Source organism: Trichomycterus rosablanca, unplaced genomic scaffold (genome assembly GCF_030014385.1).
Source record: "Trichomycterus rosablanca isolate fTriRos1 unplaced genomic scaffold, fTriRos1.hap1 scaffold_112, whole genome shotgun sequence".
Lineage (NCBI taxonomy): Eukaryota > Metazoa > Chordata > Actinopteri > Siluriformes > Trichomycteridae > Trichomycterus > Trichomycterus rosablanca.
The window spans coordinates 72,634-97,396 of NW_026946951.1; the positions used below are offsets into that span (position 1 = coordinate 72,634).

At 49.9% G+C, this 24,763-nt stretch overlaps 51 non-coding genes and 1 pseudogene across 51 annotated transcripts; all 52 read left to right on the top strand.

Annotated features, from left to right (window-relative positions):
* The first annotated feature begins 244 nt into the window (after nt 1-244).
* Nucleotides 245-433, top strand: LOC134304610 (U2 spliceosomal RNA). Its single transcript, XR_010008016.1, has one exon. It is a non-coding gene; the product is annotated as a U2 spliceosomal RNA (small nuclear RNA).
* A 340-nt stretch (nt 434-773) lies between these two features.
* Nucleotides 774-888, top strand: LOC134304637 (U5 spliceosomal RNA). Its single transcript, XR_010008036.1, has one exon. It is a non-coding gene; the product is annotated as a U5 spliceosomal RNA (small nuclear RNA).
* A 117-nt stretch (nt 889-1,005) lies between these two features.
* Nucleotides 1,006-1,196, top strand: LOC134304668 (U2 spliceosomal RNA). Its single transcript, XR_010008065.1, has one exon. It is a non-coding gene; the product is annotated as a U2 spliceosomal RNA (small nuclear RNA).
* Nucleotides 1,197-1,571: 375 nt separating this feature from the next.
* On the top strand, nt 1,572-1,686 carry LOC134304638 (U5 spliceosomal RNA). The gene has a single exon (XR_010008037.1). It is a non-coding gene; the product is annotated as a U5 spliceosomal RNA (small nuclear RNA).
* Nucleotides 1,687-1,803: 117 nt separating this feature from the next.
* Nucleotides 1,804-1,994, top strand: LOC134304553 (U2 spliceosomal RNA). The gene has a single exon (XR_010007965.1). It is a non-coding gene; the product is annotated as a U2 spliceosomal RNA (small nuclear RNA).
* Nucleotides 1,995-2,369: 375 nt separating this feature from the next.
* LOC134304639 (U5 spliceosomal RNA) lies at nt 2,370-2,484 on the top strand. The gene has a single exon (XR_010008038.1). It is a non-coding gene; the product is annotated as a U5 spliceosomal RNA (small nuclear RNA).
* Nucleotides 2,485-2,601: 117 nt separating this feature from the next.
* LOC134304617 (U2 spliceosomal RNA) lies at nt 2,602-2,821 on the top strand (annotated as a pseudogene).
* Nucleotides 2,822-7,448: 4,627 nt separating this feature from the next.
* Nucleotides 7,449-7,636, top strand: LOC134304599 (U2 spliceosomal RNA). Its single transcript, XR_010008006.1, has one exon. It is a non-coding gene; the product is annotated as a U2 spliceosomal RNA (small nuclear RNA).
* A 353-nt stretch (nt 7,637-7,989) lies between these two features.
* Nucleotides 7,990-8,104, top strand: LOC134304640 (U5 spliceosomal RNA). Its single transcript, XR_010008039.1, has one exon. It is a non-coding gene; the product is annotated as a U5 spliceosomal RNA (small nuclear RNA).
* Nucleotides 8,105-8,221: 117 nt separating this feature from the next.
* On the top strand, nt 8,222-8,412 carry LOC134304680 (U2 spliceosomal RNA). The gene has a single exon (XR_010008076.1). It is a non-coding gene; the product is annotated as a U2 spliceosomal RNA (small nuclear RNA).
* Nucleotides 8,413-8,765: 353 nt separating this feature from the next.
* LOC134304641 (U5 spliceosomal RNA) lies at nt 8,766-8,880 on the top strand. Its single transcript, XR_010008040.1, has one exon. It is a non-coding gene; the product is annotated as a U5 spliceosomal RNA (small nuclear RNA).
* A 117-nt stretch (nt 8,881-8,997) lies between these two features.
* On the top strand, nt 8,998-9,188 carry LOC134304691 (U2 spliceosomal RNA). The gene has a single exon (XR_010008087.1). It is a non-coding gene; the product is annotated as a U2 spliceosomal RNA (small nuclear RNA).
* Nucleotides 9,189-9,541: 353 nt separating this feature from the next.
* Nucleotides 9,542-9,656, top strand: LOC134304642 (U5 spliceosomal RNA). Its single transcript, XR_010008041.1, has one exon. It is a non-coding gene; the product is annotated as a U5 spliceosomal RNA (small nuclear RNA).
* Nucleotides 9,657-9,773: 117 nt separating this feature from the next.
* On the top strand, nt 9,774-9,964 carry LOC134304702 (U2 spliceosomal RNA). The gene has a single exon (XR_010008098.1). It is a non-coding gene; the product is annotated as a U2 spliceosomal RNA (small nuclear RNA).
* Nucleotides 9,965-10,318: 354 nt separating this feature from the next.
* On the top strand, nt 10,319-10,433 carry LOC134304643 (U5 spliceosomal RNA). The gene has a single exon (XR_010008042.1). It is a non-coding gene; the product is annotated as a U5 spliceosomal RNA (small nuclear RNA).
* Nucleotides 10,434-10,550: 117 nt separating this feature from the next.
* Nucleotides 10,551-10,741, top strand: LOC134304714 (U2 spliceosomal RNA). The gene has a single exon (XR_010008109.1). It is a non-coding gene; the product is annotated as a U2 spliceosomal RNA (small nuclear RNA).
* A 354-nt stretch (nt 10,742-11,095) lies between these two features.
* LOC134304645 (U5 spliceosomal RNA) lies at nt 11,096-11,210 on the top strand. The gene has a single exon (XR_010008044.1). It is a non-coding gene; the product is annotated as a U5 spliceosomal RNA (small nuclear RNA).
* Nucleotides 11,211-11,327: 117 nt separating this feature from the next.
* On the top strand, nt 11,328-11,518 carry LOC134304726 (U2 spliceosomal RNA). The gene has a single exon (XR_010008120.1). It is a non-coding gene; the product is annotated as a U2 spliceosomal RNA (small nuclear RNA).
* A 354-nt stretch (nt 11,519-11,872) lies between these two features.
* Nucleotides 11,873-11,987, top strand: LOC134304646 (U5 spliceosomal RNA). Its single transcript, XR_010008045.1, has one exon. It is a non-coding gene; the product is annotated as a U5 spliceosomal RNA (small nuclear RNA).
* Nucleotides 11,988-12,104: 117 nt separating this feature from the next.
* On the top strand, nt 12,105-12,295 carry LOC134304737 (U2 spliceosomal RNA). Its single transcript, XR_010008131.1, has one exon. It is a non-coding gene; the product is annotated as a U2 spliceosomal RNA (small nuclear RNA).
* Nucleotides 12,296-12,649: 354 nt separating this feature from the next.
* LOC134304648 (U5 spliceosomal RNA) lies at nt 12,650-12,764 on the top strand. The gene has a single exon (XR_010008046.1). It is a non-coding gene; the product is annotated as a U5 spliceosomal RNA (small nuclear RNA).
* Nucleotides 12,765-12,881: 117 nt separating this feature from the next.
* LOC134304749 (U2 spliceosomal RNA) lies at nt 12,882-13,072 on the top strand. The gene has a single exon (XR_010008143.1). It is a non-coding gene; the product is annotated as a U2 spliceosomal RNA (small nuclear RNA).
* A 354-nt stretch (nt 13,073-13,426) lies between these two features.
* LOC134304649 (U5 spliceosomal RNA) lies at nt 13,427-13,541 on the top strand. Its single transcript, XR_010008047.1, has one exon. It is a non-coding gene; the product is annotated as a U5 spliceosomal RNA (small nuclear RNA).
* A 117-nt stretch (nt 13,542-13,658) lies between these two features.
* Nucleotides 13,659-13,849, top strand: LOC134304507 (U2 spliceosomal RNA). The gene has a single exon (XR_010007920.1). It is a non-coding gene; the product is annotated as a U2 spliceosomal RNA (small nuclear RNA).
* Nucleotides 13,850-14,203: 354 nt separating this feature from the next.
* LOC134304650 (U5 spliceosomal RNA) lies at nt 14,204-14,318 on the top strand. Its single transcript, XR_010008048.1, has one exon. It is a non-coding gene; the product is annotated as a U5 spliceosomal RNA (small nuclear RNA).
* Nucleotides 14,319-14,435: 117 nt separating this feature from the next.
* On the top strand, nt 14,436-14,626 carry LOC134304761 (U2 spliceosomal RNA). Its single transcript, XR_010008154.1, has one exon. It is a non-coding gene; the product is annotated as a U2 spliceosomal RNA (small nuclear RNA).
* A 354-nt stretch (nt 14,627-14,980) lies between these two features.
* Nucleotides 14,981-15,095, top strand: LOC134304651 (U5 spliceosomal RNA). The gene has a single exon (XR_010008049.1). It is a non-coding gene; the product is annotated as a U5 spliceosomal RNA (small nuclear RNA).
* Nucleotides 15,096-15,212: 117 nt separating this feature from the next.
* LOC134304772 (U2 spliceosomal RNA) lies at nt 15,213-15,403 on the top strand. Its single transcript, XR_010008165.1, has one exon. It is a non-coding gene; the product is annotated as a U2 spliceosomal RNA (small nuclear RNA).
* A 354-nt stretch (nt 15,404-15,757) lies between these two features.
* Nucleotides 15,758-15,872, top strand: LOC134304652 (U5 spliceosomal RNA). Its single transcript, XR_010008050.1, has one exon. It is a non-coding gene; the product is annotated as a U5 spliceosomal RNA (small nuclear RNA).
* A 117-nt stretch (nt 15,873-15,989) lies between these two features.
* LOC134304783 (U2 spliceosomal RNA) lies at nt 15,990-16,180 on the top strand. Its single transcript, XR_010008174.1, has one exon. It is a non-coding gene; the product is annotated as a U2 spliceosomal RNA (small nuclear RNA).
* Nucleotides 16,181-16,534: 354 nt separating this feature from the next.
* Nucleotides 16,535-16,649, top strand: LOC134304653 (U5 spliceosomal RNA). Its single transcript, XR_010008051.1, has one exon. It is a non-coding gene; the product is annotated as a U5 spliceosomal RNA (small nuclear RNA).
* A 117-nt stretch (nt 16,650-16,766) lies between these two features.
* On the top strand, nt 16,767-16,957 carry LOC134304784 (U2 spliceosomal RNA). Its single transcript, XR_010008175.1, has one exon. It is a non-coding gene; the product is annotated as a U2 spliceosomal RNA (small nuclear RNA).
* A 355-nt stretch (nt 16,958-17,312) lies between these two features.
* On the top strand, nt 17,313-17,427 carry LOC134304654 (U5 spliceosomal RNA). The gene has a single exon (XR_010008052.1). It is a non-coding gene; the product is annotated as a U5 spliceosomal RNA (small nuclear RNA).
* Nucleotides 17,428-17,544: 117 nt separating this feature from the next.
* On the top strand, nt 17,545-17,735 carry LOC134304785 (U2 spliceosomal RNA). The gene has a single exon (XR_010008176.1). It is a non-coding gene; the product is annotated as a U2 spliceosomal RNA (small nuclear RNA).
* A 353-nt stretch (nt 17,736-18,088) lies between these two features.
* LOC134304655 (U5 spliceosomal RNA) lies at nt 18,089-18,203 on the top strand. Its single transcript, XR_010008053.1, has one exon. It is a non-coding gene; the product is annotated as a U5 spliceosomal RNA (small nuclear RNA).
* A 117-nt stretch (nt 18,204-18,320) lies between these two features.
* LOC134304786 (U2 spliceosomal RNA) lies at nt 18,321-18,511 on the top strand. Its single transcript, XR_010008177.1, has one exon. It is a non-coding gene; the product is annotated as a U2 spliceosomal RNA (small nuclear RNA).
* A 356-nt stretch (nt 18,512-18,867) lies between these two features.
* On the top strand, nt 18,868-18,982 carry LOC134304657 (U5 spliceosomal RNA). The gene has a single exon (XR_010008055.1). It is a non-coding gene; the product is annotated as a U5 spliceosomal RNA (small nuclear RNA).
* Nucleotides 18,983-19,099: 117 nt separating this feature from the next.
* Nucleotides 19,100-19,290, top strand: LOC134304787 (U2 spliceosomal RNA). The gene has a single exon (XR_010008178.1). It is a non-coding gene; the product is annotated as a U2 spliceosomal RNA (small nuclear RNA).
* Nucleotides 19,291-19,647: 357 nt separating this feature from the next.
* LOC134304658 (U5 spliceosomal RNA) lies at nt 19,648-19,762 on the top strand. Its single transcript, XR_010008056.1, has one exon. It is a non-coding gene; the product is annotated as a U5 spliceosomal RNA (small nuclear RNA).
* Nucleotides 19,763-19,879: 117 nt separating this feature from the next.
* Nucleotides 19,880-20,070, top strand: LOC134304788 (U2 spliceosomal RNA). The gene has a single exon (XR_010008179.1). It is a non-coding gene; the product is annotated as a U2 spliceosomal RNA (small nuclear RNA).
* A 354-nt stretch (nt 20,071-20,424) lies between these two features.
* On the top strand, nt 20,425-20,539 carry LOC134304659 (U5 spliceosomal RNA). Its single transcript, XR_010008057.1, has one exon. It is a non-coding gene; the product is annotated as a U5 spliceosomal RNA (small nuclear RNA).
* Nucleotides 20,540-20,656: 117 nt separating this feature from the next.
* On the top strand, nt 20,657-20,847 carry LOC134304789 (U2 spliceosomal RNA). Its single transcript, XR_010008180.1, has one exon. It is a non-coding gene; the product is annotated as a U2 spliceosomal RNA (small nuclear RNA).
* A 354-nt stretch (nt 20,848-21,201) lies between these two features.
* On the top strand, nt 21,202-21,316 carry LOC134304660 (U5 spliceosomal RNA). The gene has a single exon (XR_010008058.1). It is a non-coding gene; the product is annotated as a U5 spliceosomal RNA (small nuclear RNA).
* A 117-nt stretch (nt 21,317-21,433) lies between these two features.
* Nucleotides 21,434-21,624, top strand: LOC134304792 (U2 spliceosomal RNA). The gene has a single exon (XR_010008182.1). It is a non-coding gene; the product is annotated as a U2 spliceosomal RNA (small nuclear RNA).
* A 354-nt stretch (nt 21,625-21,978) lies between these two features.
* Nucleotides 21,979-22,093, top strand: LOC134304661 (U5 spliceosomal RNA). Its single transcript, XR_010008059.1, has one exon. It is a non-coding gene; the product is annotated as a U5 spliceosomal RNA (small nuclear RNA).
* Nucleotides 22,094-22,210: 117 nt separating this feature from the next.
* Nucleotides 22,211-22,401, top strand: LOC134304793 (U2 spliceosomal RNA). The gene has a single exon (XR_010008183.1). It is a non-coding gene; the product is annotated as a U2 spliceosomal RNA (small nuclear RNA).
* Nucleotides 22,402-22,755: 354 nt separating this feature from the next.
* Nucleotides 22,756-22,870, top strand: LOC134304662 (U5 spliceosomal RNA). The gene has a single exon (XR_010008060.1). It is a non-coding gene; the product is annotated as a U5 spliceosomal RNA (small nuclear RNA).
* Nucleotides 22,871-22,987: 117 nt separating this feature from the next.
* LOC134304794 (U2 spliceosomal RNA) lies at nt 22,988-23,178 on the top strand. Its single transcript, XR_010008184.1, has one exon. It is a non-coding gene; the product is annotated as a U2 spliceosomal RNA (small nuclear RNA).
* Nucleotides 23,179-23,532: 354 nt separating this feature from the next.
* Nucleotides 23,533-23,647, top strand: LOC134304664 (U5 spliceosomal RNA). Its single transcript, XR_010008061.1, has one exon. It is a non-coding gene; the product is annotated as a U5 spliceosomal RNA (small nuclear RNA).
* Nucleotides 23,648-23,764: 117 nt separating this feature from the next.
* Nucleotides 23,765-23,955, top strand: LOC134304795 (U2 spliceosomal RNA). The gene has a single exon (XR_010008185.1). It is a non-coding gene; the product is annotated as a U2 spliceosomal RNA (small nuclear RNA).
* Nucleotides 23,956-24,309: 354 nt separating this feature from the next.
* LOC134304665 (U5 spliceosomal RNA) lies at nt 24,310-24,424 on the top strand. The gene has a single exon (XR_010008062.1). It is a non-coding gene; the product is annotated as a U5 spliceosomal RNA (small nuclear RNA).
* Nucleotides 24,425-24,541: 117 nt separating this feature from the next.
* Nucleotides 24,542-24,732, top strand: LOC134304796 (U2 spliceosomal RNA). Its single transcript, XR_010008186.1, has one exon. It is a non-coding gene; the product is annotated as a U2 spliceosomal RNA (small nuclear RNA).
* Nucleotides 24,733-24,763: the final 31 nt, after the last annotated feature.

Consider the following 24,763-nt stretch of genomic DNA (forward strand, 5'->3'; position numbering starts at 1 on the left):
GTGAAGGGAGGGAAGGGAAAGGGAGTGATGGGGATAGTCAAGAAAGCCGAATGGGAAATTAAGACAAGAATGAAAGAAGATGAAGTGGACTTGGGGTGGGAAAAGGGGAAGGAAAAGTGGGGAAGATTATGGGAGATGTGTATGAAAAAGACATGATAAATACAATGAATATGATAATGGTGGTGGGAAGGAAATGAAAATGAATGTTCTGTAAATAGTTTGTATTGTGTGAAAACGTGTGTAAATAAACTTTTGTAAAAAAAAAAAAAAAAAAAAAAAATCTATTCTTATCAGTTTAATATCTGATACGTCCTCTACCCGAGGACCATATATTAAATGGATTTTTAGGCCTGGGAGTCGGAAGAGGGGCTTGCTCCGTCCACTCCACGCATCGACCAGGTATTGCATTGCCTCCTGGCACGGTGCACCCTCATAAACGGTCAAACGAAAGAGTAATTGACGAATGCTGGTGACTGGCCCCTGCTGGAAAGCTGTTGGGATTAGGGGTACGGCCCGGGGTTTCCTCGGTCCTTTTGCGCTAGGGAGTCCCCCTTTTCCCGCTTTTTCATTTTCCCTCCATTTTACTTAAAAAAAAAAAAAGGCGAAAGACTTAATTTTCCCCCACCCTGTGTTTCTCCAGGCAAAGGCTGTGCTGCCTCGTCACCCACCCGACGACCCAAGGGCGCTTTTGCTGCAGGTTTTCGTCGCTCTACCTCGAGCCCTCTTCCTTGAGCGGCCGGTGGCCTACGGAGGCCTGGGCGACCGGCGAGCAGGGCTGGAGTTTCTCTTCATTCACGTACAAATCTTTCGCCTTTTACTAAAGATTTCCGTGGAGAGGAACGTTGACAAGTTCAACTTATTTTTTGAAGGCTTTGTCTTTGCAAAGCTGCTCTTTTGCTGGTGGAATGACAGAAGGTGTGTGGGCGTGAAGGCGGCCGGTCAGCGCCGTCCACTAGTCCGGACCCTCAAAAGGTAGGGCCCGTGGCCCGGCGCCTATTTCAGGTTATCGCTTCTCGGCCTTTTGGCTAAGATCAAGTGTAGTATCTGTTCTTATCAGTTTAATATCTGATACGTCCTCTACCCGAGGACCATATATTAAATGGATTTTTAGGCCTGGGAGTCGGAAGAGGGGCTTGCTCCGTCCACTCCACGCATCGACCAGGTATTGCATTGCCTCCTGGCACGGTGCACCCTCATAAACGGTCAAACGAAAGAGTAATTGACGAATGCTGGTGACTGGCCCCTGCTGGAAAGCTGTTGGGATTAGGGGTACGGCGCCTTAGACCTTTGCCTAGCCTAGGCCCGGGGTTTCCTCGGTCCTTTTGCGCTAGGGAGTCCCGCTTTTCCCGCTTTTTCATTTTCCCTCCATTTTACTTAAAAAAAAAAAAAAAAAAAAAAGGCGAAAGACTTAATTTTCCCCCACCCTGTGTTTCTCCAGGCAAAGGCTGTGCTGCCTCGTCACCCACCCGACGACCCAAGGGCGCTTTTGCTGCAGGTTTTCGTCGCTCTACCTCGAGCCCTCTTCCTTGAGCGGCCGGTGGCCTACGGAGGCCTGGGCGACCGGCGAGCAGGGCTGGAGTTTCTCTTCATTCACGTACAAATCTTTCGCCTTTTACTAAAGATTTCCGTGGAGAGGAACGTTGACAAGTTCAACTTATTTTTTGAAGGCTTTGTCTTTGCAAAGCTGCTCTTTTGCTGGTGGAATGACAGAAGGTGTGTGGGCGTGAAGGCGGCCGGTCAGCGCCGTCCACTAGTCCGGACCCTCAAAAGGTAGGGCCCGTGGCCCGGCGCCTATTTCAGGTTATCGCTTCTCGGCCTTTTGGCTAAGATCAAGTGTAGTATCTGTTCTTATCAGTTTAATATCTGATACGTCCTCTACCCGAGGACCATATATTAAATGGATTTTTAGGCCTGGGAGTCGGAAGAGGGGCTTGCTCTGTCCACTCCACGCATCGACCAGGTATTGCATTGCCTCCTGGCACGGTGCACCCTCATAAACGGTCAAACGAAAGAGTAATTGACGAATGCTGGTGACTAGCCCCTGCTGGAAAGCTGTTGGGATTAGGGGTACGGCGCCTTAGACCTTTGCCTAGCCTAGGCCCGGGGTTTCCTCGGTCCTTTTGCGCTAGGGAGTCCCGCTTTTCCCGCTTTTTCATTTTCCCTCCATTTTACTTAAAAAAAAAAAAAAAAAAAAAAGGCGAAAGACTTAATTTTCCCCCACCCTGTGTTTCTCCAGGCAAAGGCTGTGCTGCCTCGTCACCCACCCGACGACCCAAGGGCGCTTTTGCTGCAGGTTTTCGTCGCTCTACCTCGAGCCCTCTTCCTTGAGCGGCCGGTGGCCTACGGAGGCCTGGGCGACCGGCGAGCAGGGCTGGAGTTTCTCTTCATTCACGTACAAATCTTTCGCCTTTTACTAAAGATTTCCGTGGAGAGGAACGTTGACAAGTTCAACTTATTTTTTGAAGGCTTTGTCTTTGCAAAGCTGCTCTTTTGCTGGTGGAATGACAGAAGGTGTGTGGGCGTGAAGGCGGCCGGTCAGCGCCGTCCACTAGTCCGGACCCTCAAAAGGTAGGGCCCGTGGCCCGGCGCCTATTTCAGGTTATCGCTTCTCGGCCTTTTGGCTAAGATCAAGTGTAGTATCTGTTCTTATTAGAGACGGATGGCGGGAAACGATGCGAGAGGGCCGGTCCGAGTGACGCGGCTTAAAAATTCAGTGAGAGTTGAAGTGACGAGAAACGAACAGAGAACGAAGCTAACGGTGGAACATCTGGTTCAAAGAGTTTTGAAAAAGCTGTTTAAGCTGGAGGCCACTGAAATTTACTGCCTGCAAGATTTTTCTAACACGGGATTCATGGACATAACTTTTAATAATATGCCAGCGTGCCAAGAGTTCTTAGCAGCATGGGAAAGACAGAAGGAGCATAGAGACCTAGAAGGACTGATGGTGAGAGCCCTGTTTATCTGGGAGACGTTGAACCTAACGGTACACATGTACAACCCATTCGTGGAGGAGGAGGACATTAGACAATACCTGCAAAGGTACTGCCTTAAAGTGGAAGTTGGAGAGAAACAGACAAACAGGTATGGGATTTGGAATGGGCGACGGAGATACAGGGTGCAGTTCAGACCAGAGCCGGGAGCACCAGGAGGAGTGGCACAGCCACCAGGGTCGTTTGCTATAGGACCACATAGAGGGTTCCTATTTTATCAAGGACAGCCATTGACCTGCCGAAAATGTGGAGGAGCTGGGCACATAGGGGCAACATGTGATAGGCAGAGGTGCCGGAACTGTGGGTCGGAGGAGCATGGAGCAGCAGAGTGCAAGATGCCTAAGAAATGCAGCCTATGTGACAAGGAGGACCACTTGTACAAGAACTGCCCGAGGAAAAGGCGAACATTTGCCGACCTGTTCAACACTGATTTCATCGAGGGGGAAATGGAGACACAGATGGAAGCCACAAACTCAGGAGAGAAAGAGAAGGAGCAAGGAACAACACAAGAGGAAGAGCCTGGAAGGGATAAAGAGAAACCGGAGGCAGGAACACAAACAACAGAGAAAAGAGCGGGAACAAAGACAAAGAAAACCAAAGAGCTGAACGAAGGAAAGGGAAAGAAGAAGAAAGAAGAGGTACAGGTAAGACAGGAGGAAGGCAGCACTCCCGGTGGTGAGGTGGAACAAACAGTGGGTGGCAAACGTCCGTTTCCTGAAGATGAGCTGGGGGACAGCCCAGTCAGGAGAACACGCCCTGAAGGGCTAAGTTGGAGCCAAGTGGTAGAGGATGAGGAAGGAGAGGAGGAGCAAATATATGAAGAACTGCTTAGGAATTTAAATGAGACTATGCAGACAATACACACAACATGCTCAGAAGAGGAAGGGGTGAGTATGGACTGTTCAACAGGGTCAGAAAACCAAAGAAGTACTCAAGGGGGCGATGAAGAGACTAGTGGGAAGGAAAATAAATAAAAGGAAAACTAAATGGAAAGGACACTAAAAATAGGGACGTTCAACGCCAGAGGGCTGAGAAACACGAAGAAAAGAAGTTTGGTTTTTAGTTTTATAGAAGATTTAAGTTTGGACATTTGTTTTATTCAGGAAGCGCACCTAAAGGACTTGAAGGACATTGAAAGATTCCAAAAGGACTGGGGGAGGGGGAAATCAGTGTGGTCCATAGGGGGGGTACACTCCAGTGGAGTTGGGATTCTGTTTAAGGGATGGGGTATGAACTTAAAACAAGTTATAGGTGGTGAAGTGGGGAGGATGGTTGGAGTGGATTTAAGTTGGGGGGGTGTAAAGATGAGGATTTTGAATGTATACGGACCACAACATTTAAAAGACAAAAGGGTTTTTTACGAGGATGCCAAGCTATTAGGTGCAACAAGTAATTTTTTGGTTATGGGAGGGGACTTTAATATTAATCTGGCGGGAGCAGGAGACGAAGCAACAGGAATAATTGCAGACATAATTAAAACACATAAGTTAGTGGACATAGGAAGGAAGGTAGGAAGGGGAATGGAAGGACCAACATGGAGGAATACAAGGGGGGATGAAAGTAGATTGGATGGGATTCTCGTGAGCAGAAGTATGGAAGTGGTGGCAGGGGAAACAAGAAGTGTGAACTTTTCCGACCATGACCTGGTGATGGCTGAGGTAAAAGTGGGAGGAAGAAAATATGGGACAGGATACTGGAAATTAAATGTAAAAATATTAGAGAAAAGGGGGATAGAAGAGGATTTTAGAGAGTTTTGGGAAGGGGTTAGGGGATTAAAAGGGCTATGTGAGGGAAGTATAGAGTGGTGGGAGATAGCAAAGAAAAGGATAAAGCAGTGGGGGATATGGAAGAGCAGGGAGAGGATAATGGAGGAAAAGGGGAATTTAAGGAAAATGTGGGGGGAACTAGCGAAGGAGAAGGAGAAAGAGAATGAAGGGAAGGAGGTTGACAGAGATAGAGTAGAAATAGTACAGGGACAGATAAGGAAGATATATGAGGGAAGAGCAGAGAAGTATATGTTAATGGCAGGACAGGAGTTTAGGGAGAGAGGGGAAAGAGTAGATACATATTGGATAGGGAAAGCTAGAGAAAGAAGAGAAGAGAGAGGGATAGAGGGAATAAGGGACGAGCAGGGACAGCTAAAAGTACAAAATGAGGAGATGTTACAGGTAGGGACAGAGTATTATAGGAGGTATTTTAGGGAGAGGGAAGTGGAGGTAGAAGTAGGAGATGCATTTATAAAAGAACTAGAAAAGGAGGTGCCTAGGGACATAAAGCAGGAAATAAATAAAAGCATAAGGGAGGAGGAGGTGAAGGAGGCAATAAAAAGCCTGAAAAAAGGGAAAGTACCAGGGATAGATGGTATACCCGGAGAGTTTTATAAAAGGTTTAATGAAGTGGTAAGCGGAGACCTAACAGAAGTGTTTAACAAAATACTGGAGGAAGGGGAAATCAAAGGAACAATGGCGACAGGGGTAGTGACGCCAATATACAAAAAGGGGGAAAGGGAAAATCTAGATAACTATAGGCCATTATCGATGTTGGGGGTGGACAGTAAAATAATGGCGAAAATATTGGCAGGTAGGTTGAGGAAGGCACTGCCACATGTCATACATGTAGACCAGACATGTGGAATAGAGGGTAGAAGCACAAGGTGGAATCTACAGCTCATCAGGGACGTGGTGGCGTGGTCAGGAGACCGGAAGCTGCCATTGATGATAGCAAGCCTGGACCAATCAAAGGCGTTCGACAGAGTGGACAGGGAATTTTTGTTTAGAGTCATGGAAAAGATGGGGATGGGAGAAAAACTGGTCAGATGGGTTAAAACAGTGTACAGGAGGACATACAGCAGAGTAAGTATGAACGGGTATCTAGGGAGGAGTTTTGAGACAGCGGGGGGTATATTACAGGGGTGTCCGTTATCGCCACTCCTATTCATAATGTACATGGAGCCGCTGGCGGAAAAGATTAGAAAGGACAAGGAGATAGTAGGGGTTTTGGTGCCGGGAGCAGGTGGATATAGGGTGAAGATAGCGCAGTATGCAGACGACATGACAATTTTGGGTAGAATAGATAGTGACATAGAGAGAACATTGGATATAGTGGAAAAATTCGGAGTGGGGTCTGGGGCGAAATTGAATAGGGAAAAATCTAAGTTAAAATTTTTTGGGACAGTGAAGGATAGGAAAGATTCGGTGGGAGGGTTGGAGGTAAGTGAGGGGCCAATGAAGATTTTAGGGGTAAAATTTGAAAATCAGGGAGCAGCAGGGTTGAATTGGGGAGAGAGGTTAATAAAGATGAAACAAAAGTTAGGACTATGGACTGGGAGGAAACTGTCCTATATAGGGAAGAGTCTGGTAATTAAGGCGGAGGTACTTCCCTTTCTGATGTACCTGGCGTACATCTACCCACTACCAGTGAGTGGAAGGAGGTGGGTACAAAGGGAAGTATTTCGTTTTATGTGGGGAGGAAAGTATGAATACGTAGCAAGGGAGATAATGTACAGGAAAATAGAGGAAGGGGGGAGAGGGGTTTTAGATGTAGGACTGAAATTGGACTGCATTTATGTGGCAAGCATAATGCAGGAGTTAGCGCAGGAGGCACAACACCCAGGATGGTATTTCCTGAAATTATATTTTGCATACCACACACGGGGTGTAATGGAGTGGGACAACAGAGGTCCAAGGGCGGAGCAGCTGCCATGGCATTATGGGCAGGCTGCCAACTGGTTAAAGGTAAATAGAGAGGGAAAAGACAGAAACATATGCACAAGTCACAAAAGATTATATGAGGAGGTTAGGAGTAGAAAGGTAAGAGAAAGCAACAGAAGAATAGAAGCAGGGACAGTATGGACTAGAGTACAACCACTGGGGCTGGAAAACAGTTTAAAAGATATAAATTGGCAAATAGTACACAGGAAATTACCGGTAAAAGAAATAATGTACAGACACGGGATAAGCAAGACAAATGTGTGTCCGAGAGAGGGGTGTGGAAGGGAGGAATCAATAATACACGTATTTTGGGAATGTAAGGTAGCTAGGGAAGTATGGCAGAAGGTAGGAACATGGTTGGATAATATAAGAAGGGGGTTTAGAGTAACATGGGAGGTTGTAAACAAAGGGATAGGAGGAATGGGAAAAGGGAGAAGCAGATTCATGTTGTGGCTAACAATAAGCCTGGTTAAGAGAGGGATATGGGAGGATAGACAGGCGGAAGTGAAGGGAGGGAAGGGAAAGGGAGTGATGGGGATAGTCAAGAAAGCCGAATGGGAAATTAAGACAAGAATGAAAGAAGATGAAGTGGACTTGGGGTGGGAAAAGGGGAAGGAAAAGTGGGGAAGATTATGGGAGATGTGTATGAAAAAGACATGATAAATACAATGAATATGATAATGGTGGTGGGAAGGAAATGAAAATGAATGTTCTGTAAATAGTTTGTATTGTGTGAAAACGTGTGTAAATAAACTTTTGTAAAAAAAAAAAAAAAAAAAAAAATCTGTTCTTATCAGTTTAATATCTGATACGTCCTCTACCCGAGGACCATATATTAAATGGATTTTTAGGCCTGGGAGTCGGAAGAGGGGCTTGCTCCGTCCACTCCACGCATCGACCAGGTATTGCATTGCCTCCTGGCACGGTGCACCCTCATAAACGGTCAAACGAAAGAGTAATTGACGAATGCTGGTGACTGGCCCCTGCTGGAAAGCTGTTGGGATTAGGGGTACGGCCCGGGGTTTCCTCGGTCCTTTTGCGCTAGGGAGTCCCCCTTTTCCCGCTTTTTCATTTTCCCTCCATTTTACTTAAAAAAAAAAAAAAAAAAAAAAAAAAGGCTAAAGACTTAATTTTCCCCCTCCCTGTGTTTCTCCAGGCAAAGGCTGTGCTGCTTCGTCACCCACCCGACGACCCAAGGGCGCTTTTGCTGCAGGTTTTCGTCGCTCTACCTCGAGCCCTCTTCCTTGAGCGGCCGGTGGCCTACGGAGGCCCGGGCGACCGGCGAGCAGGGCTGGAGTTTCTCTTCATTCACGTACAAATCTTTCGCCTTTTACTAAAGATTTCCGTGGAGAGGAACGTTGACAAGTTCAACTTATTTTTTGAAGGCTTTGTCTTTGCAAAGCTGCTCTTTTGCTGGTGGAATGACAGAAGGTGTGTGGGCGTGAAGGCGGCCGGTCAGCGCCGTCCACTAGTCCGGACCCTCAAAAGGTAGGGCCCGTGGCCCGGCGCCTATTTCAGGTTATCGCTTCTCGGCCTTTTGGCTAAGATCAAGTGTAGTATCTGTTCTTATCAGTTTAATATCTGATACGTCCTCTACCCGAGGACCATATATTAAATGGATTTTTAGGCCTGGGAGTCGGAAGAGGGGCTTGCTCCGTCCACTCCACGCATCGACCAGGTATTGCATTGCCTCCTGGCACGGTGCACCCTCATAAACGGTCAAACGAAAGAGTAATTGACGAATGCTGGTGACTGGCCCCTGCTGGAAAGCTGTTGGGATTAGGGGTACGGCCCGGGGTTTCCTCGGTCCTTTTGCGCTAGGGAGTCCCCCTTTTCCCGCTTTTTCATTTTCCCTCCATTTTACTTAAAAAAAAAAAAAAAAAAAAAAAAAAGGCGAAAGACTTAATTTTCCCCCTCCCTGTGTTTCTCCAGGCAAAGGCTGTGCTGCTTCGTCACCCACCCGACGACCCAAGGGCGCTTTTGCTGCAGGTTTTCGTCGCTCTACCTCGAGCCCTCTTCCTTGAGCGGCCGGTGGCCTACGGAGGCCCGGGCGACCGGCGAGCAGGGCTGGAGTTTCTCTTCATTCACGTACAAATCTTTCGCCTTTTACTAAAGATTTCCGTGGAGAGGAACGTTGACAAGTTCAACTTATTTTTTGAAGGCTTTGTCTTTGCAAAGCTGCTCTTTTGCTGGTGGAATGACAGAAGGTGTGTGGGCGTGAAGGCGGCCGGTCAGCGCCGTCCACTAGTCCGGACCCTCAAAAGGTAGGGCCCGTGGCCCGGCGCCTATTTCAGGTTATCGCTTCTCGGCCTTTTGGCTAAGATCAAGTGTAGTATCTGTTCTTATCAGTTTAATATCTGATACGTCCTCTACCCGAGGACCATATATTAAATGGATTTTTAGGCCTGGGAGTCGGAAGAGGGGCTTGCTCCGTCCACTCCACGCATCGACCAGGTATTGCATTGCCTCCTGGCACGGTGCACCCTCATAAACGGTCAAACGAAAGAGTAATTGACGAATGCTGGTGACTGGCCCCTGCTGGAAAGCTGTTGGGATTAGGGGTACGGCCCGGGGTTTCCTCGGTCCTTTTGCGCTAGGGAGTCCCCCTTTTCCCGCTTTTTCATTTTCCCTCCATTTTACTTAAAAAAAAAAAAAAAAAAAAAAAAAAGGCGAAAGACTTAATTTTCCCCCTCCCTGTGTTTCTCCAGGCAAAGGCTGTGCTGCTTCGTCACCCACCCGACGACCCAAGGGCGCTTTTGCTGCAGGTTTTCGTCGCTCTACCTCGAGCCCTCTTCCTTGAGCGGCCGGTGGCCTACGGAGGCCCGGGCGACCGGCGAGCAGGGCTGGAGTTTCTCTTCATTCACGTACAAATCTTTCGCCTTTTACTAAAGATTTCCGTGGAGAGGAACGTTGACAAGTTCAACTTATTTTTTGAAGGCTTTGTCTTTGCAAAGCTGCTCTTTTGCTGGTGGAATGACAGAAGGTGTGTGGGCGTGAAGGCGGCCGGTCAGCGCCGTCCACTAGTCCGGACCCTCAAAAGGTAGGGCCCGTGGCCCGGCGCCTATTTCAGGTTATCGCTTCTCGGCCTTTTGGCTAAGATCAAGTGTAGTATCTGTTCTTATCAGTTTAATATCTGATACGTCCTCTACCCGAGGACCATATATTAAATGGATTTTTAGGCCTGGGAGTCGGAAGAGGGGCTTGCTCCGTCCACTCCACGCATCGACCAGGTATTGCATTGCCTCCTGGCACGGTGCACCCTCATAAACGGTCAAACGAAAGAGTAATTGACGAATGCTGGTGACTGGCCCCTGCTGGAAAGCTGTTGGGATTAGGGGTACGGCCCGGGGTTTCCTCGGTCCTTTTGCGCTAGGGAGTCCCCCTTTTCCCGCTTTTTCATTTTCCCTCCATTTTACTTAAAAAAAAAAAAAAAAAAAAAAAAAAAGGCGAAAGACTTAATTTTCCCCCTCCCTGTGTTTCTCCAGGCAAAGGCTGTGCTGCTTCGTCACCCACCCGACGACCCAAGGGCGCTTTTGCTGCAGGTTTTCGTCGCTCTACCTCGAGCCCTCTTCCTTGAGCGGCCGGTGGCCTACGGAGGCCCGGGCGACCGGCGAGCAGGGCTGGAGTTTCTCTTCATTCACGTACAAATCTTTCGCCTTTTACTAAAGATTTCCGTGGAGAGGAACGTTGACAAGTTCAACTTATTTTTTGAAGGCTTTGTCTTTGCAAAGCTGCTCTTTTGCTGGTGGAATGACAGAAGGTGTGTGGGCGTGAAGGCGGCCGGTCAGCGCCGTCCACTAGTCCGGACCCTCAAAAGGTAGGGCCCGTGGCCCGGCGCCTATTTCAGGTTATCGCTTCTCGGCCTTTTGGCTAAGATCAAGTGTAGTATCTGTTCTTATCAGTTTAATATCTGATACGTCCTCTACCCGAGGACCATATATTAAATGGATTTTTAGGCCTGGGAGTCGGAAGAGGGGCTTGCTCCGTCCACTCCACGCATCGACCAGGTATTGCATTGCCTCCTGGCACGGTGCACCCTCATAAACGGTCAAACGAAAGAGTAATTGACGAATGCTGGTGACTGGCCCCTGCTGGAAAGCTGTTGGGATTAGGGGTACGGCCCGGGGTTTCCTCGGTCCTTTTGCGCTAGGGAGTCCCCCTTTTCCCGCTTTTTCATTTTCCCTCCATTTTACTTAAAAAAAAAAAAAAAAAAAAAAAAAAAGGCGAAAGACTTAATTTTCCCCCTCCCTGTGTTTCTCCAGGCAAAGGCTGTGCTGCTTCGTCACCCACCCGACGACCCAAGGGCGCTTTTGCTGCAGGTTTTCGTCGCTCTACCTCGAGCCCTCTTCCTTGAGCGGCCGGTGGCCTACGGAGGCCCGGGCGACCGGCGAGCAGGGCTGGAGTTTCTCTTCATTCACGTACAAATCTTTCGCCTTTTACTAAAGATTTCCGTGGAGAGGAACGTTGACAAGTTCAACTTATTTTTTGAAGGCTTTGTCTTTGCAAAGCTGCTCTTTTGCTGGTGGAATGACAGAAGGTGTGTGGGCGTGAAGGCGGCCGGTCAGCGCCGTCCACTAGTCCGGACCCTCAAAAGGTAGGGCCCGTGGCCCGGCGCCTATTTCAGGTTATCGCTTCTCGGCCTTTTGGCTAAGATCAAGTGTAGTATCTGTTCTTATCAGTTTAATATCTGATACGTCCTCTACCCGAGGACCATATATTAAATGGATTTTTAGGCCTGGGAGTCGGAAGAGGGGCTTGCTCCGTCCACTCCACGCATCGACCAGGTATTGCATTGCCTCCTGGCACGGTGCACCCTCATAAACGGTCAAACGAAAGAGTAATTGACGAATGCTGGTGACTGGCCCCTGCTGGAAAGCTGTTGGGATTAGGGGTACGGCCCGGGGTTTCCTCGGTCCTTTTGCGCTAGGGAGTCCCCCTTTTCCCGCTTTTTCATTTTCCCTCCATTTTACTTAAAAAAAAAAAAAAAAAAAAAAAAAAAGGCGAAAGACTTAATTTTCCCCCTCCCTGTGTTTCTCCAGGCAAAGGCTGTGCTGCTTCGTCACCCACCCGACGACCCAAGGGCGCTTTTGCTGCAGGTTTTCGTCGCTCTACCTCGAGCCCTCTTCCTTGAGCGGCCGGTGGCCTACGGAGGCCCGGGCGACCGGCGAGCAGGGCTGGAGTTTCTCTTCATTCACGTACAAATCTTTCGCCTTTTACTAAAGATTTCCGTGGAGAGGAACGTTGACAAGTTCAACTTATTTTTTGAAGGCTTTGTCTTTGCAAAGCTGCTCTTTTGCTGGTGGAATGACAGAAGGTGTGTGGGCGTGAAGGCGGCCGGTCAGCGCCGTCCACTAGTCCGGACCCTCAAAAGGTAGGGCCCGTGGCCCGGCGCCTATTTCAGGTTATCGCTTCTCGGCCTTTTGGCTAAGATCAAGTGTAGTATCTGTTCTTATCAGTTTAATATCTGATACGTCCTCTACCCGAGGACCATATATTAAATGGATTTTTAGGCCTGGGAGTCGGAAGAGGGGCTTGCTCCGTCCACTCCACGCATCGACCAGGTATTGCATTGCCTCCTGGCACGGTGCACCCTCATAAACGGTCAAACGAAAGAGTAATTGACGAATGCTGGTGACTGGCCCCTGCTGGAAAGCTGTTGGGATTAGGGGTACGGCCCGGGGTTTCCTCGGTCCTTTTGCGCTAGGGAGTCCCCCTTTTCCCGCTTTTTCATTTTCCCTCCATTTTACTTAAAAAAAAAAAAAAAAAAAAAAAAAAAGGCGAAAGACTTAATTTTCCCCCTCCCTGTGTTTCTCCAGGCAAAGGCTGTGCTGCTTCGTCACCCACCCGACGACCCAAGGGCGCTTTTGCTGCAGGTTTTCGTCGCTCTACCTCGAGCCCTCTTCCTTGAGCGGCCGGTGGCCTACGGAGGCCCGGGCGACCGGCGAGCAGGGCTGGAGTTTCTCTTCATTCACGTACAAATCTTTCGCCTTTTACTAAAGATTTCCGTGGAGAGGAACGTTGACAAGTTCAACTTATTTTTTGAAGGCTTTGTCTTTGCAAAGCTGCTCTTTTGCTGGTGGAATGACAGAAGGTGTGTGGGCGTGAAGGCGGCCGGTCAGCGCCGTCCACTAGTCCGGACCCTCAAAAGGTAGGGCCCGTGGCCCGGCGCCTATTTCAGGTTATCGCTTCTCGGCCTTTTGGCTAAGATCAAGTGTAGTATCTGTTCTTATCAGTTTAATATCTGATACGTCCTCTACCCGAGGACCATATATTAAATGGATTTTTAGGCCTGGGAGTCGGAAGAGGGGCTTGCTCCGTCCACTCCACGCATCGACCAGGTATTGCATTGCCTCCTGGCACGGTGCACCCTCATAAACGGTCAAACGAAAGAGTAATTGACGAATGCTGGTGACTGGCCCCTGCTGGAAAGCTGTTGGGATTAGGGGTACGGCCCGGGGTTTCCTCGGTCCTTTTGCGCTAGGGAGTCCCCCTTTTCCCGCTTTTTCATTTTCCCTCCATTTTACTTAAAAAAAAAAAAAAAAAAAAAAAAAAAGGCGAAAGACTTAATTTTCCCCCTCCCTGTGTTTCTCCAGGCAAAGGCTGTGCTGCTTCGTCACCCACCCGACGACCCAAGGGCGCTTTTGCTGCAGGTTTTCGTCGCTCTACCTCGAGCCCTCTTCCTTGAGCGGCCGGTGGCCTACGGAGGCCCGGGCGACCGGCGAGCAGGGCTGGAGTTTCTCTTCATTCACGTACAAATCTTTCGCCTTTTACTAAAGATTTCCGTGGAGAGGAACGTTGACAAGTTCAACTTATTTTTTGAAGGCTTTGTCTTTGCAAAGCTGCTCTTTTGCTGGTGGAATGACAGAAGGTGTGTGGGCGTGAAGGCGGCCGGTCAGCGCCGTCCACTAGTCCGGACCCTCAAAAGGTAGGGCCCGTGGCCCGGCGCCTATTTCAGGTTATCGCTTCTCGGCCTTTTGGCTAAGATCAAGTGTAGTATCTGTTCTTATCAGTTTAATATCTGATACGTCCTCTACTCGAGGACCATATATTAAATGGATTTTTAGGCCTGGGAGTCGGAAGAGGGGCTTGCTCCGTCCACTCCACGCATCGACCAGGTATTGCATTGCCTCCTGGCACGGTGCACCCTCATAAACGGTCAAACGAAAGAGTAATTGACGAATGCTGGTGACTGGCCCCTGCTGGAAAGCTGTTGGGATTAGGGGTACGGCCCGGGGTTTCTTCGGTCCTTTTGCGCTAGGGAGTCCCCCTTTTCCCGCTTTTTCATTTTCCCTCCATTTTACTTAAAAAAAAAAAATAAATAAAAAAAAAAGGCGAAAGACTTAATTTTCCCCCTCCCTGTGTTTCTCCAGGCAAAGGCTGTGCTGCTTCGTCACCCACCCGACGACCCAAGGGCGCTTTTGCTGCAGGTTTTCGTCGCTCTACCTCGAGCCCTCTTCCTTGAGCGGCCGGTGGCCTACGGAGGCCCGGGCGACCGGCGAGCAGGGCTGGAGTTTCTCTTCATTCACGTACAAATCTTTCGCCTTTTACTAAAGATTTCCGTGGAGAGGAACGTTGACAAGTTCAACTTATTTTTTGAAGGCTTTGTCTTTGCAAAGCTGCTCTTTTGCTGGTGGAATGACAGAAGGTGTGTGGGCGTGAAGGCGGCCGGTCAGCGCCGTCCACTAGTCCGGACCCTCAAAAGGTAGGGCCCGTGGCCCGGCGCCTATTTCAGGTTATCGCTTCTCGGCCTTTTGGCTAAGATCAAGTGTAGTATCTGTTCTTATCAGTTTAATATCTGATACGTCCTCTACCCGAGGACCATATATTAAATGGATTTTTAGGCCTGGGAGTCGGAAGAGGGGCTTGCTCCGTCCACTCCACGCATCGACCAGGTATTGCATTGCCTCCTGGCACGGTGCACCCTCATAAACGGTCAAACGAAAGAGTAATTGACGAATGCTGGTGACTGGCCCCTGCTGGAAAGCTGTTGGGATTAGGGGTACGGCCCGGGGTTTCCTCGGTCCTTTTGCGCTAGGGAGTCCCCCTTTTCCCGCTTTTTCATTTTCCCTCCATTTTACTTAAAAAAAAAAAAAAAAAAAAAAAAAAAGGCGAAAGACTTAATTTTCCCCCTCCCTGTGTTTCTCCAGGCAAAGGCTGTGCTGCTTCGTCACCCACCCGACGACCCAAGGGCGCTTTTGCTGCAGGTTTTCGTCGCTCTACCTCGAGCCCTCTTCCTTGAGCGGCCGGTGGCCTACGGAGGCCCGGGCGACCGGCGAGCAGGGCTGGAGTTTCTCTTCATTCACGTACAAATCTTTCGCCTTTTACTAAAGATTTCCGTGGAGAGGAACGTTGACAAGTTCAACTTATTTTTTGAAGGCTTTGTCTTTGCAAAGCTGCTCTTTTGCTGGTGGAATGACAGAAGGTGTGTGGGCGTGAAGGCGGCCGGTCAGCGCCGTCCACTAGTCCGGACCCTCAAAAGGTAGGGCCCGTGGCCCGGCGCCTATTTCAGGTTATCGCTTCTCGGCCTTTTGGCTAAGATCAAGTGTAGTATCTGTTCTTATCAGTTTAATATCTGATACGTCCTCTACCCGAGGACCATATATTAAATGGATTTTTAGGCCTGGGAGTCGGAAGAGGGGCTTGCTCCGTCCACTCCACGCATCGACCAGGTATTGCATTGCCTCCTGGCACGGTGCACCCTCATAAACGGTCAAACGAAAGAGTAATTGACGAATGCTGGTGACTGGCCCCTGCTGGAAAGCTGTTGGGATTAGGGGTACGGCCCGGGGTTTCCTCGGTCCTTTTGCGCTAGGGAGTCCCCCTTTTCCCGCTTTTTCATTTTCCCTCCATTTTACTTAAAAAAAAAAAAAAAAAAAAAAAAAAAGGCGAAAGACTTAATTTTCCCCCTCCCTGTGTTTCTCCAGGCAAAGGCTGTGCTGCTTCGTCACCCACCCGACGACCCAAGGGCGCTTTTGCTGCAGGTTTTCGTCGCTCTACCTCGAGCCCTCTTCCTTGAGCGGCCGGTGGCCTACGGAGGCCCGGGCGACCGGCGAGCAGGGCTGGAGTTTCTCTTCATTCACGTACAAATCTTTCGCCTTTTACTAAAGATTTCCGTGGAGAGGAACGTTGACAAGTTCAACTTATTTTTTGAAGGCTTTGTCTTTGCAAAGCTGCTCTTTTGCTGGTGGAATGACAGAAGGTGTGTGGGCGTGAAGGCGGCCGGTCAGCGCCGTCCACTAGTCCGGACCCTCAAAAGGTAGGGCCCGTGGCCCGGCGCCTATTTCAGGTTATCGCTTCTCGGCCTTTTGGCTAAGATCAAGTGTAGTATCTGTTCTTATCAGTTTAATATCTGATACGTCCTCTACCCGAGGACCATATATTAAATGGATTTTTAGGCCTGGGAGTCGGAAGAGGGGCTTGCTCCGTCCACTCCACGCATCGACCAGGTATTGCATTGCCTCCTGGCACGGTGCACCCTCATAAACGGTCAAACGAAAGAGTAATTGACGAATGCTGGTGACTGGCCCCTGCTGGAAAGCTGTTGGGATTAGGGGTACGGCCCGGGGTTTCCTCGGTCCTTTTGCGCTAGGGAGTCCCCCTTTTCCCGCTTTTTCATTTTCCCTCCATTTTACTTAAAAAAAAAAAAAAAAAAAAAAAAAAAGGCGAAAGACTTAATTTTCCCCCTCCCTGTGTTTCTCCAGGCAAAGGCTGTGCTGCTTCGTCACCCACCCGACGACCCAAGGGCGCTTTTGCTGCAGGTTTTCGTCGCTCTACCTCGAGCCCTCTTCCTTGAGCGGCCGGTGGCCTACGGAGGCCCGGGCGACCGGCGAGCAGGGCTGGAGTTTCTCTTCATTCACGTACAAATCTTTCGCCTTTTACTAAAGATTTCCGTGGAGAGGAACGTTGACAAGTTCAACTTATTTTTTGAAGGCTTTGTCTTTGCAAAGCTGCTCTTTTGCTGGTGGAATGACAGAAGGTGTGTGGGCGTGAAGGCGGCCGGTCAGCGCCGTCCACTAGTCCGGACCCTCAAAAGGTAGGGCCCGTGGCCCGGCGCCTATTTCAGGTTATCGCTTCTCGGCCTTTTGGCTAAGATCAAGTGTAGTATCTGTTCTTATCAGTTTAATATCTGATACGTCCTCTACCCGAGGACCATATATTAAATGGATTTTTAGGCCTGGGAGTCGGAAGAGGGGCTTGCTCCGTCCACTCCACGCATCGACCAGGTATTGCATTGCCTCCTGGCACGGTGCACCCTCATAAACGGTCAAACGAAAGAGTAATTGACGAATGCTGGTGACTGGCCCCTGCTGGAAAGCTGTTGGGATTAGGGGTACGGCCCGGGGTTTCCTCGGTCCTTTTGCGCTAGGGAGTCCCCCTTTTCCCGCTTTTTCATTTTCCCTCCATTTTACTTAAAAAAAAAAAAAAAAAAAAAAAAAAAAGGCGAAAGACTTAATTTTCCCCCTCCCTGTGTTTCTCCAGGCAAAGGCTGTGCTGCTTCGTCACCCACCCGACGACCCAAGGGCGCTTTTGCTGCAGGTTTTCGTCGCTCTACCTCGAGCCCTCTTCCTTGAGCGGCCGGTGGCCTACGGAGGCCCGGGCGACCGGCGAGCAGGGCTGGAGTTTCTCTTCATTCACGTACAAATCTTTCGCCTTTTACTAAAGATTTCCGTGGAGAGGAACGTTGACAAGTTCAACTTATTTTTTGAAGGCTTTGTCTTTGCAAAGCTGCTCTTTTGCTGGTGGAATGACAGAAGGTGTGTGGGCGTGAAGGCGGCCGGTCAGCGCCGTCCACTAGTCCGGACCCTCAAAAGGTAGGGCCCGTGGCCCGGCGCCTATTTCAGGTTATCGCTTCTCGGCCTTTTGGCTAAGATCAAGTGTAGTATCTGTTCTTATCAGTTTAATATCTGATACGTCCTCTACCCGAGGACCATATATTAAATGGATTTTTAGGCCTGGGAGTCGGAAGAGGGGCTTGCTCCGTCCACTCCACGCATCGACCAGGTATTGCATTGCCTCCTGGCACGGTGCACCCTCATAAACGGTCAAACGAAAGAGTAATTGACGAATGCTGGTGACTGGCCCCTGCTGGAAAGCTGTTGGGATTAGGGGTACGGCCCGGGGTTTCCTCGGTCCTTTTGCGCTAGGGAGTCCCCCTTTTCCCGCTTTTTCATTTTCCCTCCATTTTACTTAAAAAAAAAAAAAAAAAAAAAAAAAAGGCGAAAGACTTAATTTTCCCCCTCCCTGTGTTTCTCCAGGCAAAGGCTGTGCTGCTTCGTCACCCACCCGACGACCCAAGGGCGCTTTTGCTGCAGGTTTTCGTCGCTCTACCTCGAGCCCTCTTCCTTGAGCGGCCGGTGGCCTACGGAGGCCCGGGCGACCGGCGAGCAGGGCTGGAGTTTCTCTTCATTCACGTACAAATCTTTCGCCTTTTACTAAAGATTTCCGTGGAGAGGAACGTTGACAAGTTCAACTTATTTTTTGAAGGCTTTGTCTTTGCAAAGCTGCTCTTTTGCTGGTGGAATGACAGAAGGTGTGTGGGCGTGAAGGCGGCCGGTCAGCGCCGTCCACTAGTCCGGACCCTCAAAAGGTAGGGCCCGTGGCCCGGCGCCTATTTCAGGTTATCGCTTCTCGGCCTTTTGGCTAAGATCAAGTGTAGTATCTGTTCTTATCAGTTTAATATCTGATACGTCCTCTACCCGAGGACCATATATTAAATGGATTTTTAGGCCTGGGAGTCGGAAGAGGGGCTTGCTCCGTCCACTCCACGCATCGACCAGGTATTGCATTGCCTCCTGGCACGGTGCACCCTCATAAACGGTCAAACGAAAGAGTAATTGACGAATGCTGGTGACTGGCCCCTGCTGGAAAGCTGTTGGGATTAGGGGTACGGCCCGGGGTTTCCTCGGTCCTTTTGCGCTAGGGAGTCCCCCTTTTCCCGCTTTTTCATTTTCCCTCCATTTTACTTAAAAAAAAAAAAAAAAAAAAAAAAAAAAAGGCGAAAGACTTAATTTTCCCCCTCCCTGTGTTTCTCCAGGCAAAGGCTGTGCTGCTTCGTCACCCACCCGACGACCCAAGGGCGCTTTTGCTGCAGGTTTTCGTCGCTCTACCTCGAGCCCTCTTCCTTGAGCGGCCGGTGGCCTACGGAGGCCCGGGCGACCGGCGAGCAGGGCTGGAGTTTCTCTTCATTCACGTACAAATCTTTCGCCTTTTACTAAAGATTTCCGTGGAGAGGAACGTTGACAAGTTCAACTTATTTTTTGAAGGCTTTGTCTTTGCAAAGCTGCTCTTTTGCTGGTGGAATGACAGAAGGTGTGTGGGCGTGAAGGCGGCCGGTCAGCGCCGTCCACTAGTCCGGACCCTCAAAAGGTAGGGCCCGTGGCCCGGCGCCTATTTCAGGTTATCGCTTCTCGGCCTTTTGGCTAAGATCAAGTGTAGTATCTGTTCTTATCAGTTTAATATCTGATACGTCCTCTACCCGAGGACCATATATTAAATGGATTTTTAGGCCTGGGAGTCGGAAGAGGGGCTTGCTCCGTCCACTCCACGCATCGACCAGGTATTGCATTGCCTCCTGGCACGGTGCACCCTCATAAACGGTCAAACGAAAGAGTAATTGACGAATGCTGGTGACTGGCCCCTGCTGGAAAGCTGTTGGGATTAGGGGTACGGCCCGGGGTTTCCTCGGTCCTTTTGCGCTAGGGAGTCCCCCTTTTCCCGCTTTTTCATTTTCCCTCCATTTTACTTAAAAAAAAAAAAAAAAAAAAAAAAAAAAAAGGCGAAAGACTTAATTTTCCCCCTCCCTGTGTTTCTCCAGGCAAAGGCTGTGCTGCTTCGTCACCCACCCGACGACCCAAGGGCGCTTTTGCTGCAGGTTTTCGTCGCTCTACCTCGAGCCCTCTTCCTTGAGCGGCCGGTGGCCTACGGAGGCCCGGGCGACCGGCGAGCAGGGCTGGAGTTTCTCTTCATTCACGTACAAATCTTTCGCCTTTTACTAAAGATTTCCGTGGAGAGGAACGTTGACAAGTTCAACTTATTTTTTGAAGGCTTTGTCTTTGCAAAGCTGCTCTTTTGCTGGTGGAATGACAGAAGGTGTGTGGGCGTGAAGGCGGCCGGTCAGCGCCGTCCACTAGTCCGGACCCTCAAAAGGTAGGGCCCGTGGCCCGGCGCCTATTTCAGGTTATCGCTTCTCGGCCTTTTGGCTAAGATCAAGTGTAGTATCTGTTCTTATCAGTTTAATATCTGATACGTCCTCTACCCGAGGACCATATATTAAATGGATTTTTAGGCCTGGGAGTCGGAAGAGGGGCTTGCTCCGTCCACTCCACGCATCGACCAGGTATTGCATTGCCTCCTGGCACGGTGCACCCTCATAAACGGTCAAACGAAAGAGTAATTGACGAATGCTGGTGACTGGCCCCTGCTGGAAAGCTGTTGGGATTAGGGGTACGGCCCGGGGTTTCTTCGGTCCTTTTGCGCTAGGGAGTCCCCCTTTTCCCGCTTTTTCATTTTCCCTCCATTTTACTTAAAAAAAAAAAAAAAATAAAAAAAAAAGGCGAAAGACTTAATTTTCCCCCTCCCTGTGTTTCTCCAGGCAAAGGCTGTGCTGCTTCGTCACCCACCCGACGACCCAAGGGCGCTTTTGCTGCAGGTTTTCGTCGCTCTACCTCGAGCCCTCTTCCTTGAGCGGCCGGTGGCCTACGGAGGCCCGGGCGACCGGCGAGCAGGGCTGGAGTTTCTCTTCATTCACGTACAAATCTTTCGCCTTTTACTAAAGATTTCCGTGGAGAGGAACGTTGACAAGTTCAACTTATTTTTTGAAGGCTTTGTCTTTGCAAAGCTGCTCTTTTGCTGGTGGAATGACAGAAGGTGTGTGGGCGTGAAGGCGGCCGGTCAGCGCCGTCCACTAGTCCGGACCCTCAAAAGGTAGGGCCCGTGGCCCGGCGCCTATTTCAGGTTATCGCTTCTCGGCCTTTTGGCTAAGATCAAGTGTAGTATCTGTTCTTATCAGTTTAATATCTGATACGTCCTCTACCCGAGGACCATATATTAAATGGATTTTTAGGCCTGGGAGTCGGAAGAGGGGCTTGCTCCGTCCACTCCACGCATCGACCAGGTATTGCATTGCCTCCTGGCACGGTGCACCCTCATAAACGGTCAAACGAAAGAGTAATTGACGAATGCTGGTGACTGGCCCCTGCTGGAAAGCTGTTGGGATTAGGGGTACGGCCCGGGGTTTCTTCGGTCCTTTTGCGCTAGGGAGTCCCCCTTTTCCCGCTTTTTCATTTTCCCTCCATTTTACTTAAAAAAAAAAAATAAATAAAAAAAAAAGGCGAAAGACTTAATTTTCCCCCTCCCTGTGTTTCTCCAGGCAAAGGCTGTGCTGCTTCGTCACCCACCCGACGACCCAAGGGCGCTTTTGCTGCAGGTTTTCGTCGCTCTACCTCGAGCCCTCTTCCTTGAGCGGCCGGTGGCCTACGGAGGCCCGGGCGACCGGCGAGCAGGGCTGGAGTTTCTCTTCATTCACGTACAAATCTTTCGCCTTTTACTAAAGATTTCCGTGGAGAGGAACGTTGACAAGTTCAACTTATTTTTTGAAGGCTTTGTCTTTGCAAAGCTGCTCTTTTGCTGGTGGAATGACAGAAGGTGTGTGGGCGTGAAGGCGGCCGGTCAGCGCCGTCCACTAGTCCGGACCCTCAAAAGGTAGGGCCCGTGGCCCGGCGCCTATTTCAGGTTATCGCTTCTCGGCCTTTTGGCTAAGATCAAGTGTAGTATCTGTTCTTATCAGTTTAATATCTGATACGTCCTCTACCCGAGGACCATATATTAAATGGATTTTTAGGCCTGGGAGTCGGAAGAGGGGCTTGCTCCGTCCACTCCACGCATCGACCAGGTATTGCATTGCCTCCTGGCACGGTGCACCCTCATAAACGGTCAAACGAAAGAGTAATTGACGAATGCTGGTGACTGGCCCCTGCTGGAAAGCTGTTGGGATTAGGGGTACGGCCCGGGGTTTCTTCGGTCCTTTTGCGCTAGGGAGTCCCCCTTTTCCCGCTTTTTCATTTTCCCTCCATTTTACTTAAAAAAAAAAAATAAATAAAAAAAAAAGGCGAAAGACTTAATTTTCCCCCTCCCTGTGTTTCTCCAGGCAAAGGCTGTGCTGCTTCGTCACCCACCCGACGACCCAAGGGCGCTTTTGCTGCAGGTTTTCGTCGCTCTACCTCGAGCCCTCTTCCTTGAGCGGCCGGTGGCCTACGGAGGCCCGGGCGACCGGCGAGCAGGGCTGGAGTTTCTCTTCATTCACGTACAAATCTTTCGCCTTTTACTAAAGATTTCCGTGGAGAGGAACGTTGACAAGTTCAACTTATTTTTTGAAGGCTTTGTCTTTGCAAAGCTGCTCTTTTGCTGGTGGAATGACAGAAGGTGTGTGGGCGTGAAGGCGGCCGGTCAGCGCCGTCCACTAGTCCGGACCCTCAAAAGGTAGGGCCCGTGGCCCGGCGCCTATTTCAGGTTATCGCTTCTCGGCCTTTTGGCTAAGATCAAGTGTAGTATCTGTTCTTATCAGTTTAATATCTGATACGTCCTCTACCCGAGGACCATATATTAAATGGATTTTTAGGCCTGGGAGTCGGAAGAGGGGCTTGCTCCGTCCACTCCACGCATCGACCAGGTATTGCATTGCCTCCTGGCACGGTGCACCCTCATAAACGGTCAAACGAAAGAGTAATTGACGAATGCTGGTGACTGGCCCCTGCTGGAAAGCTGTTGGGATTAGGGGTACGGCCCGGGGTTTCTTCGGTCCTTTTGCGCTAGGGAGTCCCCCTTTTCCCGCTTTTTCATTTTCCCTCCATTTTACTTAAAAAAAAAAAATAAATAAAAAAAAAAGGCGAAAGACTTAATTTTCCCCCTCCCTGTGTTTCTCCAGGCAAAGGCTGTGCTGCTTCGTCACCCACCCGACGACCCAAGGGCGCTTTTGCTGCAGGTTTTCGTCGCTCTACCTCGAGCCCTCTTCCTTGAGCGGCCGGTGGCCTACGGAGGCCCGGGCGACCGGCGAGCAGGGCTGGAGTTTCTCTTCATTCACGTACAAATCTTTCGCCTTTTACTAAAGATTTCCGTGGAGAGGAACGTTGACAAGTTCAACTTATTTTTTGAAGGCTTTGTCTTTGCAAAGCTGCTCTTTTGCTGGTGGAATGACAGAAGGTGTGTGGGCGTGAAGGCGGCCGGTCAGCGCCGTCCACTAGTCCGGACCCTCAAAAGGTAGGGCCCGTGGCCCGGCGCCTATTTCAGGTTATCGCTTCTCGGCCTTTTGGCTAAGATCAAGTGTAGTATCTGTTCTTATCAGTTTAATATCTGATACGTCCTCTACCCGAGGACCATATATTAAATGGATTTTTAGGCCTGGGAGTCGGAAGAGGGGCTTGCTCCGTCCACTCCACGCATCGACCAGGTATTGCATTGCCTCCTGGCACGGTGCACCCTCATAAACGGTCAAACGAAAGAGTAATTGACGAATGCTGGTGACTGGCCCCTGCTGGAAAGCTGTTGGGATTAGGGGTACGGCCCGGGGTTTCTTCGGTCCTTTTGCGCTAGGGAGTCCCCCTTTTCCCGCTTTTTCATTTTCCCTCCATTTTACTTAAAAAAAAAAAATAAATAAAAAAAAAAGGCGAAAGACTTAATTTTCCCCCTCCCTGTGTTTCTCCAGGCAAAGGCTGTGCTGCTTCGTCACCCACCCGACGACCCAAGGGCGCTTTTGCTGCAGGTTTTCGTCGCTCTACCTCGAGCCCTCTTCCTTGAGCGGCCGGTGGCCTACGGAGGCCCGGGCGACCGGCGAGCAGGGCTGGAGTTTCTCTTCATTCACGTACAAATCTTTCGCCTTTTACTAAAGATTTCCGTGGAGAGGAACGTTGACAAGTTCAACTTATTTTTTGAAGGCTTTGTCTTTGCAAAGCTGCTCTTTTGCTGGTGGAATGACAGAAGGTGTGTGGGCGTGAAGGCGGCCGGTCAGCGCCGTCCACTAGTCCGGACCCTCAAAAGGTAGGGCCCGTGGCCCGGCGCCTATTTCAGGTTATCGCTTCTCGGCCTTTTGGCTAAGATCAAGTGTAGTATCTGTTCTTATCAGTTTAATATCTGATACGTCCTCTACCCGAGGACCATATATTAAATGGATTTTTAGGCCTGGGAGTCGGAAGAGGGGCTTGCTCCGTCCACTCCACGCATCGACCAGGTATTGCATTGCCTCCTGGCACGGTGCACCCTCATAAACGGTCAAACGAAAGAGTAATTGACGAATGCTGGTGACTGGCCCCTGCTGGAAAGCTGTTGGGATTAGGGGTACGGCCCGGGGTTTCTTCGGTCCTTTTGCGCTAGGGAGTCCCCCTTTTCCCGCTTTTTCATTTTCCCTCCATTTTACTTAAAAAAAAAAAATAAATAAAAAAAAAAGGCGAAAGACTTAATTTTCCCCCTCCCTGTGTTTCTCCAGGCAAAGGCTGTGCTGCTTCGTCACCCACCCGACGACCCAAGGGCGCTTTTGCTGCAGGTTTTCGTCGCTCTACCTCGAGCCCTCTTCCTTGAGCGGCCGGTGGCCTACGGAGGCCCGGGCGACCGGCGAGCAGGGCTGGAGTTTCTCTTCATTCACGTACAAATCTTTCGCCTTTTACTAAAGATTTCCGTGGAGAGGAACGTTGACAAGTTCAACTTATTTTTTGAAGGCTTTGTCTTTGCAAAGCTGCTCTTTTGCTGGTGGAATGACAGAAGGTGTGTGGGCGTGAAGGCGGCCGGTCAGCGCCGTCCACTAGTCCGGACCCTCAAAAGGTAGGGCCCGTGGCCCTGCGCCTATTTCAGGTTATCGCTTCTCGGCCTTTTGGCTAAGATCAAGTGTAGTATCTGTTCTTATCAGTTTAATATCTGATACGTCCTCTACCCGAGGACCATATATTAAATGGATTTTTAGGCCTGGGAGTCGGAAGAGGGGCTTGCTCCGTCCACTCCACGCATCGACCAGGTATTGCATTGCCTCCTGGCACGGTGCACCCTCATAAACGGTCAAACGAAAGAGTAATTGACGAA